A 13,923-nucleotide genomic window follows, 5' to 3' on the forward strand; every position below is an offset into this window, starting at 1 on the left:
TGTGTTTTAGTGATTAGTGATTCCACTAATGGCTGGAGTGAAATCAGTAGAATGGTATCAAATATATCAAACATGGTTTGATGCCATTCCATTTGCTCCATTCCAGCCATTATTATGAACCTTCCTCCCCTCAGTAGCCTCCTGTGTTGTGTTTACAGCCAAACACCAGAGCTCAGCTTTTCAACTTTTCATGACACAATCATGGTATTTTAAGACTTTCTATTTGTATTGTGTATAGCCTACCTTCCACAAAGACTACGCATGTTTATTAAAATGCCCGGAAAGCAACGTATTATGTAATGAGCCAATAGTCAACAACCTACTATTAACTTCAAGGCCGATGTAGGATCTTCAAAGTCTGAACTGGGGAGGGGGAGGGGTTATTCAAATGGCATATTGAGAAACTATTTTAAGATTACTCATCAGTTGTAATGGTTGTGCATACATTCTAATGCAGACGATATATTACTTTGGACTTTTTCTGGATTTACAAAATGAATATTTATTTTAGAGAACAGATTCCTTCAGGGTGCTTTGTCATGCATTCTGATGTGATGCAAGAGGCCATTCTCACAAAATTGCAGGTGAGTCATTACACGCCGAGTCTGTTAACAAGGGACAACACATTTCCTGGTTGAACTCTTCAAAAAGCTTTTAATTCGGACCTTCCGCAGTAAAAGTTTAGCGTTTATCGACGATAAACTGTCCTTCAAGAATATGGAAAGATGATCTCACTTTGCTTGGCCTTACTGGGTGCTCCATATCCTTATCATTCCAATCTCTTCCTCGAAGTTCATGGAGATAATTGTCTATAAATCAGAGATCCCCAGGTTAGACGTTTAGACAAAACATAAGGCCTATCAGTCTTGCTTTCCTAGAAGACACGGTTTATATTGCTGACAAGCCCTCTGCAGTAGCCTCGCTTTTTAAATAGCTATAACAGGTAGGCTACTAGGCTAATGGGATTATGTTGTAGTATTCTGAAGGCCCTGCACACGACCTAACAAAAAAACATTATCATCACTGAAATGTATCAGGGCAGCAGACCACCAAGGCAGACATTCCTATTCTGAACCCTGGGCTATAGCTACATCTTTCTGTTTAGTTTCTATTGCTTTGAGGCAGTAAACACTACATTTTACAGCTGATAAAGGAAGGCTAGCCTTTTGTTTGTGGACAGAATACATGTAGGGCCCACCAATGTTCTTATGGACAGAGAGCTTATGGACAAAGCTCTCGCTCTTTCTTTCCTTCTCTCTTCTTCTCCCTGCCCTTAATATGACCAGATTCCAATGGCAGCCATTGGGCACATGGCCTCGCTGGACTTAAGTCCTTCGATTGGTTTGAAAGCGGTCATTTCAGATTAAAGGGGGGTGCGTCCCTACGCTAGAATGAGATCTTAAAAGCCCCTGTTGGAACGGGGCGTCGCCCTGTCGCCTGTTCCATGGTGCATCTTTGCCCTGCATCACGCCACCCCTCATCTACCAGGGATTGGGTGGGGGTGCAGGAGGATTGGGTGGGGGTGCAGGAGGATTGGGTGAGGGTGGAGGAGGATTGGGTGGGGGAGTGATGAGAGCTGATGTCAGTGCAGCTGGAGGTCAGGGCCTCTCGTTTCACTCTCCCACTCATGGAATGGTAAAACACGCACACACACACCGAGCTGAGGGGGTTGAAACACTAGATCATGACCATTGCCCATCTGTAGGGGTTATCTGTGTCACACACTACCCCTCACCCCTGCCTGTAACTCATCTCCACTTATCAAACACCTCTGCTCTGACACATGGTACCAGGACAGACCCTTGTACGCTGAGGGTATGAAACTGTCATCAAGGGAATAAACTGGCCTCAGGGTCATCTGCAACACACACACTCTCAGAGGAGTGGAAAAAGTTGAGTCCTTCACTGGCAACTCTGGTGTCAATGGTTACTGTAACGTAAAGACAAATATTTTGTTATTTTCTTCACTTGTCTATCAGATATTTCACCTTAATAACTGTTCCGAAACACAGCACGGGGGAAAAACACATACAGTGATTAAAGCACACCAGGTCTTAACGACAGTCTTCTCACTATTACACACTGAGAGGGGGATTTTAGTGGAAATTTCCACTTGGTGAAGAAACAACCGACAGGTTTTTAAATTGAAAGTGCCGGTGTCGCTGTGTGGACGGAATGACTCTTTTGTTGGGTGAGTCTGCAGTCTAATTTTCGTCAGGGCAGGGTGTCCCTATGCCTAATGAAAAAATGGCCGCTGGACAGCCCAGACCCCCAACTGTCTCCTGGCCTGTAGTTAAGGCAGTGGCCCAGCTCCCATCTCCTCTCTACCTACAGGTGTGTTTCTACCTTAACTGTCTAAGCCTACTTTACTTCTTCAACTAAAGATGAACAGATAGATGACAATATTGCATTCACCTATAAACTTGCTTGAAAATCTGTGATCATGAAGGAAAGGAGATGACGGTGGTAGACTCAGGTTTTGCCACCCCTCTTCCTTCAGTATTCCTGTGGCAGGAAGTTTACCAAAAGCTATGTTGCACTATAAGTATCACTCAGCGCAAAGTGAGTCCACCAACGCCCTAGCTAACTGTTGCAAACTGGTCTGTTGTAAACACACTCTTTTAAAGAGACAAAGCAACTCTCAAAGCTGAAGGGCTCTAACCCATCTGCCACCACCCACTTCAATGGACTAATCCACTTTTCAGACATAGGTCAGGTTCATAGTCAGACATGCAACCTCATCCACTGACATAATAGTGTTTACATCGGAGCAGTTTCCCTTTGTGAATTAGGTTACTAGACTTTTCTCATTCAGATCGCCTAAACATAGGGAAACAGAGCTAGGTTCTGAGATACAACTCGACCGAGGGCGGCCTGCCTGTGTTGGACCTGAGTGTTTATTTGATAACAGACTCCCTCTATGTTGGTACGTAGGGCCTTTGTGTGGGCCCTCAGAGAGGCAGTTGGATTATGCCCGGGGTTTTTGTGGGCTACAGTTTGAAAGCAACAACGTGAAACCAGAGCTGTAATGCGACCTTGAGGCAATTAGGCTAACAATAGGTCCGTTTTTTCTTCCACCTGTTTTATGCTGCTAAACACTATTTAAGGGGGGAAATACGAGGAGAAACGTTAGCATTTCTTGGATCAGTAGAGAAAATAAACTCATGTAATGGATGAAATCAGCCATACTTGTAGTTTTTGGGGTGTAATCACAGCATATGTCAGGCAAATAGTTTTTGGGCTGTGCCCAAAGGTCGTTTTTGGGCTGTGCACTCTTTGGAAGTTGTCTCACCTTGCTTTTTTAAAAGTGGGGCAGTTGGAAGTTGAGGGAGGGACATGAAGTTAATGGAAACAGTTTTGTCGGAGTGCAGTCGTCCCTTTCCCATGTTTGCAGACTTACATAGAGGGGTAGCTAGAGGGGGGAGAGGGAGGGAGAGACCGGCACCTCCCCACCTTCCTCCCTCCCTCCCTCCCTCCCTTTCGCTGCCGTATTCTTCCCTGAATGGAGTGTGTCCACCGGATCTGCCTGGGATGAAATGTCATATCTCAGACTGATCTTTATCTCTTAATCGCTTCCTTTGTCTCCCATGATTCCCCAGACCCTCCCTTGCTTCCCTCCACGGACCAAGGCCTTTGATGTGTCAGACACGGTTAGGGACGCTGGGGGTGTGTGTGTGTGCGGGGAGGGGGGGGGGGCGGTGGTCTGGCTCTTCTCTAGACTGAACTAAACGAGAGCTGCAGGAGTTATCAAGATGCACCAGTGGAGGACACTATTTGAAGAGGGCTGGTGTGTTATAGAGGATGTTGCAGTGTTTCCAGGGTGGTTTTTAAAGAGAGTGTGTGTGTGTGTGTGTGTTTAAAATGAACAACCAGCCCGTAGGGTTGAACTCAGATGATGGTGGGTTGGCCTCATTTCCCATCTCTATCGGCCACAAACAGATAGTTGTTGTGGTGTCATAGCCAGCCAAATATGAATTCTACACAGAGAGGGAAAAATGGATTAAAAATACACAGTAAGAGAACAAAAAAATTCCTAGGAAGCTTTTGGATCCAGGCTCTGGCCTGGTTTTTTAAATGCAGCTGGACTGAAGATGGGGGGGGGTACTAAAGAGGTGAGTGTAGAGAGAGGTCAGAGTGTGCAGTTCTGCAGTTGCACAATATGGAAGAAAGAAGGGAGTGAAAGAAAGAAAGGAATAGGTAGAATGGAAAAGGATGAGTGAACAACATGGAGTGGAGAAGGGACAAGGGACAGTATAGACATGGCAATGGACAAGGGAGAGAACAGAGGTGGAGAGAGGAAGGAGTAGAATGAGGGGTAAAGAGAGAGCATGAGTGAGGGAACCCAGCCAGGCCTTTTGGGTTTCATTCTGAGCGACTGGAGCATGGCTGCTTCAGGATCATGAAAAAATGTGCTGCTGCTTTCCATGGGGGAAATTTCTGTATGTGTATATCTCTCTGTACTGAAAAACATCACCACAGCATGATGCTGCCACCCCCATGCTTCACCGTAGGGATGGTGCCAGGTTGCCTCCAGACGTGACGCTTGTCAGTCAGGCCAAAGAGTTCAATCTTGGTTTCATCAGACCAGAGAATCTTGCTGTCATGTGTCTTTTTACTGAGGAGTGCCTTCCGTCTGGCAACTCTACTGTAAAGGCCTGATTGGTGGAGTGCTGCAGAGATGGTTGTCCTTCTGGAAGGTTCTCCCATCTCAACAGAGGAAGTCTTGAGCTCTGTCAGAGTGACCATCAGGTTTTTGATCACCTCCCTGACCAATGCCCTTCTCCCCCGATTGCTCAGTTTGGCCGGGTGGCCAGCTCTAGGAAGAGTCTTGGTGGTTCCAAACTTCTTTCATTTAAGAATGATGGAGGCCACTGTGTTCTTGGGGACCTTCAATGATTTGGCCAGGTCGCAGTTGTAAATGAGAACTTGTTCTCAACTTGCCTACCTGGTTAAATAAAGGTGAAATAAAAAATAAATAAAACATTTTAAAAAATGATGCAGACAAGTTTTGGTACACTTCCCCAAATCTGTGCCTCAACACAATCCGGTCTAAAATCCAATCAAATTGGATTAGTCACATGCGCCGAATACATTTCACTTTACAGTGAAATGCTTACTTACCAGCCCCTTACCAACAGTGCAGTTTTTAAAAAATGCAGATAAGAATAAGAGATAATGTAACAAGTCTCGGAGCTCTACGGACAATTCCTTCAACCTCTTGGCTCATTTTTTGCTCTTATATGCACTGTCAACTGTGGTACCTTATATAGACAGGTATGGGGCATTCCAAATCATATCTAATCAATTGAATTTACCACAGATGGACTCCAATCAAGTTGTAGAAACATCTCAAGGATGATCAATGGAAAAATGATGCACCTGAGCTCAATTTCGAGTCTCATAGCAAAGGGTCTGAATACTTATGTAAATAAGGTATTTCTGTAAAAAAATAAATGCTAAAATTGACAAAAAAGTGTTTTCGTTTTGTCATTATGGGGTATTATGTGGTGATTGCTGAGGAAAAATGTATTTAATCAATTTTAGAATAAGGCTGTAATATAACAAAATGTGGAAAACGTCAAGGGGTCTTAATACTTTCCAAATACACTGTAAAAGATACATAAGATGTATCAGGGACAATTGTTCTCATGTTAACTCGTGTGATGGTCACAACATTAAATGTAAAGCCAAAGCTAGCAGGGGTACATTATGTGCCCCCTCTGCTGGTGGGATACAACATGACACTGTATGTGTCTGGCCACACACACACACACACACGTCATACACACAGTAAGCTAACAAAGCAGGCGTAAAAGAAAAGCCTGAGCGGTGTTTCTTTCTTTCTGGTCATGATGAGAAAAAACAAAGGAGGAGGAGGTTCTCTTCTGCACTGTTTAACCAATCCAGTATGTGTGGAGGAGGAGTTAAACTGGAGTGTTGTGTCACAGGCTCTCTTTCCATTTCCCCTGAAAACCGGATGCATCCAGTTGTTTCCACCCCTCTGAAGGTGCACACACAGGGACGGTTTGCAACTGCTGGTGAGGCGGCAGGTAACCTAGCGGTTAGAGCGTTGAACCAGTAACCAAAATGTTGCTGGTCCGAATCGCTGAGCTGACAAGGTGAAATATCTGTCTATGTGCCCTTGAGCAAGGCACTTAGTCCCAATTGCTCCAGGGTTGACGTTAATAATGGCTGATCCTGGCCGTGACCCCACTCTGATGGTCTCAGGGGGATTTGAGATATGCAAAAAACATATTTCCAATTCACATATGTTTATGAATGCACGCGCAAAATAGTACAAAAGTAAGCACCCACAATGGGTAAAATGTAAACAATAACATATTTCTCTGTGGTCAGACCACCCAGCAACTGCTTGAATAGCTTGACAAAGATAGGAGACCTGACTCAGAGTAAGAGGTTTGAACTTTGCCAAAAGCAACATTGTTCGTTTCGCAGGGAGTGATGCAACGCAAGGGCATTGCCACCTGGAGATGGAGGTTGAAGGGTGAAGGCTGTAGGGGTGGAAAAAGAATAACAACATTAGCCTCAGAAAAAAAAGTCACCACAAAAACTGATCCGTCAACACCACATAAAACCTAATGGCTGTTATGCTGACTTTTACCATCTCCTTTCTGATTATGACATTTATAAACCCTGGATTTTCAAATTGTGGAGAGACATTGTTTCATCCACCAGTGTATCAGTGTGTGTATTTGTACATGTACGACTAGCATAGTGAAAATAAACCTGCACTTTTACCCAGATTATTCCTAAGCTTGAACAAACGTTGACACTCCCTCCATTGCAAGGTTTTGTCAAGAGGCTGCTTGTTGCTTTTGGCATGGACATACACAACTGTATACATTCAGCCATGAACATTAGGGTGAGATCATGAACATATGGGCCAGCATTGAAGCTTGAGGTACACCCTGGCTATGTTAGTGAATGCTAGTCATGTATAAATACTATTACCCCTCCCTGTGAGGTAAACATGTCCACACAGTGAAGACAAATAAAAAACGGGAATGACAATGGAATTAATATGAAATATTGCATGGCAGTTCTGTTATAATTCACATGGTTGTTGTCCAGTTCTCATGATCTGGATTCATGTTTAATAGATGAGCATGTTCAGCTTTAAATTTTACTAGTAGTTAGCCATGTCCAGCCAACTCAGCCAACATCCCAGTGAAAGTGAAAAGTATCCCAGTGGAAGTGAAAAGTGCCCGTCTAACTGGTATCAAGCACATTAGAGATTTCGATCTCTATTCTGTATCCCTCACTAATGGAATCATTAGTGATAAGTGTAAGAGTTGGGGAGGTTGTGTCAGTATCGTTGCATTCTTCTCTGTGTTACTCACTTTGTGATGGTTGTTTTTCCTGTGAGTGAATACTTCCTCTGGGGCCAGCAAAAAGTTGAAGAGTGGAAAAAACAGCAACACAAACTTTCAATTAAACCATTCCATCTTGTAATAAAACAAATTACAAAAAATTGAGAGCCAGACCAAACAAACAAGGCCGTTACCGTAGTAACGGAAGAGACCTGCTGAGGTGTTGCCCTCAGGATTTGGGGGATGGGTACGATCCAGGTGTGAGGTTGTGACCTTTTTTACGTGCTACTGGCACTGCCTCGGCACGCAGGATTACAGGCACTATGCCTAAGAGTTGGGTAAAGTTTAGGCATAAGGCTGGGGAGGTCTATCACTTTGAGGATAGAGGGCCTCTTTTGTCTTTTGTTTTGTTCTAATGTGCCTTAACAACATTAGGAGGGAAATGAAAAGCAACTTAATGAAGACCAGACTGGCAATCCCAATGGATTGGAGCCTTCCACTGGATACACTGAGGGCGTGTCACCTACTGTCATTCATTTGTCCAGTGGTAAGGATGTGTGGGAGCATTTCTCTCATGTTGCTCTTTAAAAAAAAAAAGGAATTACATTTTATTTTAAATGTTTGTTTCTCCCCAATTTCATGGTATCCAATTGTTTTAGTAGCTACTATCTTGTCTCATCGCTACAACTCCCATACAGGCTCAGGAGAGATGAAGGTTGAAAGTCATGCGTCCTCCGATACACAACCCAACCAAGCCGCACTGCTTCTTAACACAGCACGCATCCAACCCAGAAGCCAGCTGCACCAATGTGTTGGAGGAAACACCGTGCACCTGGCAACCTTGGTTAGCATGCGCTGCACCCAGCCCACCACAGGAGTCGCTGGTGCACGATGAGACAAGGACATCCCTACCGGCCAAGCCCTCCCTAACAACGCTAGGCCAATTATGCATCGCCCCACAGACCTCCCGGTCACAGCCAGTTATGACAGAGCCTGGGCACAAACCCAGAGTCTCTGATGGCACAGCTGGTGCTGCAGTACAGCGCCCTTAACCACTACGCCACCCAGGAGGCCATGTTGCTCTTTTTTGACGAACCGTACAAGCCAACTCTCTTACCAGTTCGCTGTCAGGGTTTTAGTGGTGGGAAGATAGAGAAAGACAGGGCATTTTGGAAAGGGGAGGGGGAGAAGACAGCCTTTATAACCAAGTGTTTACAGAGGAAGAGAGAATGATGACAAATAGAGGAAGAGAGAGAGAGGGGAACACGGCTGGAGAAGAGAAAGGTGGACAGGGGGAGGCTTATGCTTTAAGACTGGTCACTGTGTGTGTGTGTGTGTGTGTGTGTGTGTGTGTGTGTGTGTGTGTGTGTGTGTGTGTGTGTGTGTGTGTGTGTGTGTGTGTGCGTGTGCGTGTGCGTGTGTGTGTGTGTGTGTGTGTGTAGAGTGGCTGGAGGCCACAGCCGTGCCCGGAAAGGCTCGGAGCACAACCAGTCATTAGGAAGTCAGGACTGTCTGGAGTGCATTACAGTCAGGGTACTGTAACTCTTACAAGCACAGGCTGGTATCAATTCAACCCAAATACGAAGGAGGGAGGGATGAAGAGAGAGGGAGGAGAGAAAGAGAGTGTCCTGCATGAGACTGGCAAGAGGCAGTATTGAAATGTTAGCCACTGCTAGCCCAGAAAAAAGAGGGAAGGCAGGGAGGGAGGGACGGAAAGGCAAGAAAGTAGAGAAGAGAGGAAGAACGAGGGAGGAGGGGAGGGAGAAACCGAGCGCTAAAACGTTCGACACAGCTGCCGTTTGGACTGCAGCCTTAAACAGTTTGACAGTTTTTGGTGTTTCTCGTCAAACCACTGCTTATATTGGCTCTGTCGGAGTTTCATCAAACATACATGATTCACTTGAGACCAAAAAGAGAGGGAGAGAGAGAGAGGGATGAGGAGAGAAGACAAATTCTACATTCATCATATATCATGTCGGCTTCTGCTTCTGTGGCCTTCTATCTCCCGAATAGAAAAGCAGGAGAGAAGATGAGTGGATATGAGGAACGGAGAGCTGAGTGAGACATATCAGATGACATAAACAGAAGTACACTTATCCTGCACCAGTAGACCAAAGCCCACATCAGGGTTTAAACTGAGCATGTGCAGTGTTCAACCCAAATGGAACAATTACCCACAATCCTCCACTGCTGCACTCTCAGGGCACACTTTTAGGGGAAATCCGTCAATTCCTTTGTGTGTTTTTTTTGCAGTCATAGTGGATGTGTGAATGAGGATAGGGATGCTGAGTCTCTAGTTTTTTGGGTGATTATAGCACTCAAGCAGGGGTGTTTATGTGTTTATTGATAGGGAAACTTGCTCTTTGGTTTCTCCCTCCAACTCTTTCTTCTTCCGTCTCTCTCTCATCACATTCCTCCCATTCTCCTCCTAATCTAATGCAGAGAAGAGTAGACTCACCTGACAATCACTGCATCCAGCTCTTTCTCTGGTTGGCTACTATGTACTTCAACTATGTGATCAATTGGCATCAGGCCACTTCCTGATTGGTTGATACAGATTACCGAGCCTATCACCTGGTCCTACCTTATCAGACATCCATTGTGAACCACATACTGCATATGAAGGTGTGTGTGTGTGTTCTTTCTAGTGTTAGTTTATTTGATTGTCTTGTAATCCTATTAACCTCATACCTGCTCTATAACAGGATGCACCAGGTCATTTTATTTCCATGTCCAAGATTATCTTTGAAATCTTGATTTCATCCTGTGCCCTGTTTTCTGAATTAGGGGCAAAAAAGGAAAGGAATTACCTGGAATGGGCTCGTTGAGAATGTTCAAGCAGAGTGTAACATCAGACACCTGGTTTGATTTATTTTGTTTGGGTAGTTGGCAGTGGACGGACCCCCTAACCCAATTTATAGGAAACACACGCACACACTCACAAACCAGACATACACACACTTTATGTTCTTCTATTCTTGTGGGGACCTAAAATTGATTTCCATTCAAAATCTATTTTACCTAACCCCTTTCCTAACCGTAACCTTAATCTTAACCCTAACCCTAATCTTAACCCTAACCCTAACCCAAACTCCTAACCCTAAACCCATTACCGTTACCAAAACCCTAATTCTAACCCTAACTATAAAGTCCTCATTGGGGATGTGGGAAATGTCCCCATAAGGGATAATTTCTCTTGTTCTACTATCCTTGCGGGGACATTTGGGGATTTTAGGTCCCCACAAGGATAGAAGAACCAACCCACACATACACACAGACTCCTGAACCATGCATGTCTGCTTGTACACACAATTGAACACACACTCGGACACAAACCTACGCATGTACACCATCCATACTCCTTAGCACCAATAACAATGATTTTGTTGGAAAATCAATCCTCAGTGCAGCGGCGTTTCTCTTCCAGCCTCTGGGAGTCTAGGTTAATGCCTTAATGCCTTTCATTTCTAAATCTCCCTCTGCAGAGTGCAGGTGTACTGGGACAGTGAGAGGGAGAGAGAGAGAAGCAGGGAATGAGGGAGAAAGAACAAGAGGAAGAAAGAGAGAAAAAAGGAGAGGCAGATGGAAAAGGAGGAAAGGAGAGATATATTCTCAGTCAATTCATCTGAGGTTTGAGGCACCAGTCCAGCGGTATATGTATCTGCCCACATAAAAAAAAATATGACAGTTTACTTTAGAATACTACTGTACTTAGTATATAATTCTGTAGTAAACTGTAGTATACTGTAGAATATTATACTACAATCAGTATAATCCCTCAATCATGTGTAGTACTTACTATAGAATGTTGTAGTATACTGTAGGAATACGCCCTGCCCATTCCCCTCCCCATATCCCAATTTGTGCCACCCATGAGTGAGAAACCTACATACCAAGTATATGCTATATGTTGTGTTCCATATGGTTACAGAAAAGAGCAGAAGCTCTGAACTCTCCATTCAGAACCCAGTCAGAACCCAGTCATATCTATAACCATATCTATAACCATATCTAGTTATGGAAAATGTTGTATTTTAGTTCATCTCTGCCAGGTTTCCTCAAGGAGAAAGCCTCCATTTCTATGTCAAAGATAATAAAACAAAAACACTACAGTAAATACTACAGTATACATAAACACTACATTAATCACAATAGTATACACTACAGTTATTTTACTACAGTATTTATACTATAGTTAACTGAAAATACTACAGTATACTTCAGAAAATAAAGTATTCACTTCAGTCCGCAAAAACTCTAAAGTGAATACTAAAGTAAAGTCTGCAAAAACACTACAGTGAATACTAAAGTAAAGTCTGCAAAAACACTACAGTGAATATTATAGTATTTATACCATATACTACAGTATTTGTTCATGTGGGTGTTGTTCCTTTCTACTGTTTCTCGCTGTACCATGTGTGCCTCTGACACAACCATTTCTCTCAACATGGACGCACACCAAGTCAGACCGCTTCTTCTTCTACAGACCCTTGACTCTATTCACTTGGACCAGAAAACAAAAGCAGGCACGTATACCAGTCAAACGTTTGGACACACCTACTCATTCCAGTTTTTTTTTAAACATTTTTCTACATTGTAGAATAGTAGTGAAGACATCCAAACTATTAAATAACACATATGGAATCATGTAGTAACCAAAAAAAAGTGTTAAACAAATCAAAATATATTTTATATTTGAGATTCTTCAAAGTAGCCACCCTTTGCCTTGATGAGAGCTTTGCGCTCTCTCTCGCTCTCTCTCTCTCTAGATAGAAAGGCCATATGGCAGGTGTCTGGCCTACGTCGTCTGTCTGTGGAACACATGATGAATTCAATTGGAAGGAAATGCAAAAACAAGGATGGGGTCCAGGGTTTAGGAAATCCCAACAGTGGAGGAGCATTGATCTTAGAAAGTGTGTCTGTGTAGTGCCTTCACAATTTGGATTGAACATCCTCTTCCTACTTGAAAATAATGAGATTTAAATCCGTAGCACTGAAGAACCGGGCAATATTTTTGTGCTCGGTGAGACAGTAAACACTGCACATGTCTGCTCTTTCTGAAATTACTTTAACATTTCAATCGCAGTGTAGCATGGATCTTCAGGGCTATGGATTGAATAGAGCCCAAAATAAAAAAGAAACTGAAGCCACATATATTTTTTCTTCATGGCTGTGTGATATGATCATACCCTCCATCCATCATGCATAAGAGTAGGATCATATCAGACTTACATTTAGAAAAATAAGTATGTGACTTCCGTTTCATTCTTGGCTTGTTATTCAGGGAGCGCATGCTGTGCCTTATTTTCTGGTCTAGTTTCTGTTGGGCAGATTTCTTAGAAAACATGCTATACAAATCAAATATTATATAGTAAGAAATAAACATTATTTTAGTTCAAGTCACTATGAAGTTAGTGTAGCGGCTGGTATCAACTCCGGCCTCCGTGGTCCGCTTGCTGTCGTCATGGTGACGCATGTAAACAGTCTTAATTAGATGGTTGGGGAGTCCAGACCTTATAGTGTGTGTGTGTGTGTGTGTGTGTGTGTGTGTGTGTGTGTGTGTAAACCAGAGCTGAGTGTGATGCTTCCTTTAACGTTATGCGTCAATGTGACATCACAGTCTGGGTGCAAGAACACCCTATCATTGTCATGATGACACAGGAAGTGTTGTGTTTGAAATGTGAGTCAACCTCGGAGTTAGTTTTCAGCAGACAGTCAACCACAGACAGTCAGTCCCCCAGACAGTCAACGGACCATACCATAGGCCTTTATGAAGAAGCAGTCCAGATGCCACAAAAGCGTGGGCCCTGCCACTTATACCAAGGAATTCTTATCATGTTGACTTTTCAAAAGGGATGCACCGCACTGTGGTCCTTGGTGCAGCTGGGACAACATGATGGATGGAGTGGCTAGTAGAAAGGGATGTACCCTCCCCGCATCCACCCTCGTCCAAACCACCAGTACACACACACACACACACACACACACACACACACACACACACACACACACACACACACACTCACACACACACTCACACACACACACACTCCACCCCTGAGTAAGGTGGCCGGGTGGAGAAATTTGCGAGCGACTGGGCTTTGCACCAGGCGAAGGAGGGAGCCACTTGCCGGGGCCATGGCCATAAAACAAAAGCACTTGTAACATGAAAGAATTCTTGCGCTTTACAAGAGGAAGTGGAACATCTGAGAGACGATGTTGTTTGAATTCTCAGTGTGCTCTTCTGGGCAAAGTGTCAAAGCTGGGGCAGCTGTCGGCTGCCCCCCCCCCCCCTCCATCTCCACTCCTCTTTTCTTACCCTCTTCACATCCTAAATGTTCTTCCTGTGCCCCCATCTCACCCAATGCCTCTGTGACCAGAGGAACCTTGGTAAAACATGTTTCACTCCAAACACAGGCGGAAAGGCAGGCAGCAGGCACCTACCCCGGGCAACCCAGGGGACAACAAGGACCTAGCTTTGCTTTGAACCTGGCAGCTCCAGGGAACATTCCTGTCTTGAAAGGTTTATTTGGTTATTTCTCCAAATGTCCTGAAGTAAAATATACTGTTAAGTAAGCTGAATCAAACCAGT

This window comes from Oncorhynchus mykiss, chromosome 19, assembly GCF_013265735.2.
Source record: "Oncorhynchus mykiss isolate Arlee chromosome 19, USDA_OmykA_1.1, whole genome shotgun sequence".
In the NCBI taxonomy this organism is placed as follows: Eukaryota; Metazoa; Chordata; class Actinopteri; order Salmoniformes; family Salmonidae; genus Oncorhynchus; species Oncorhynchus mykiss.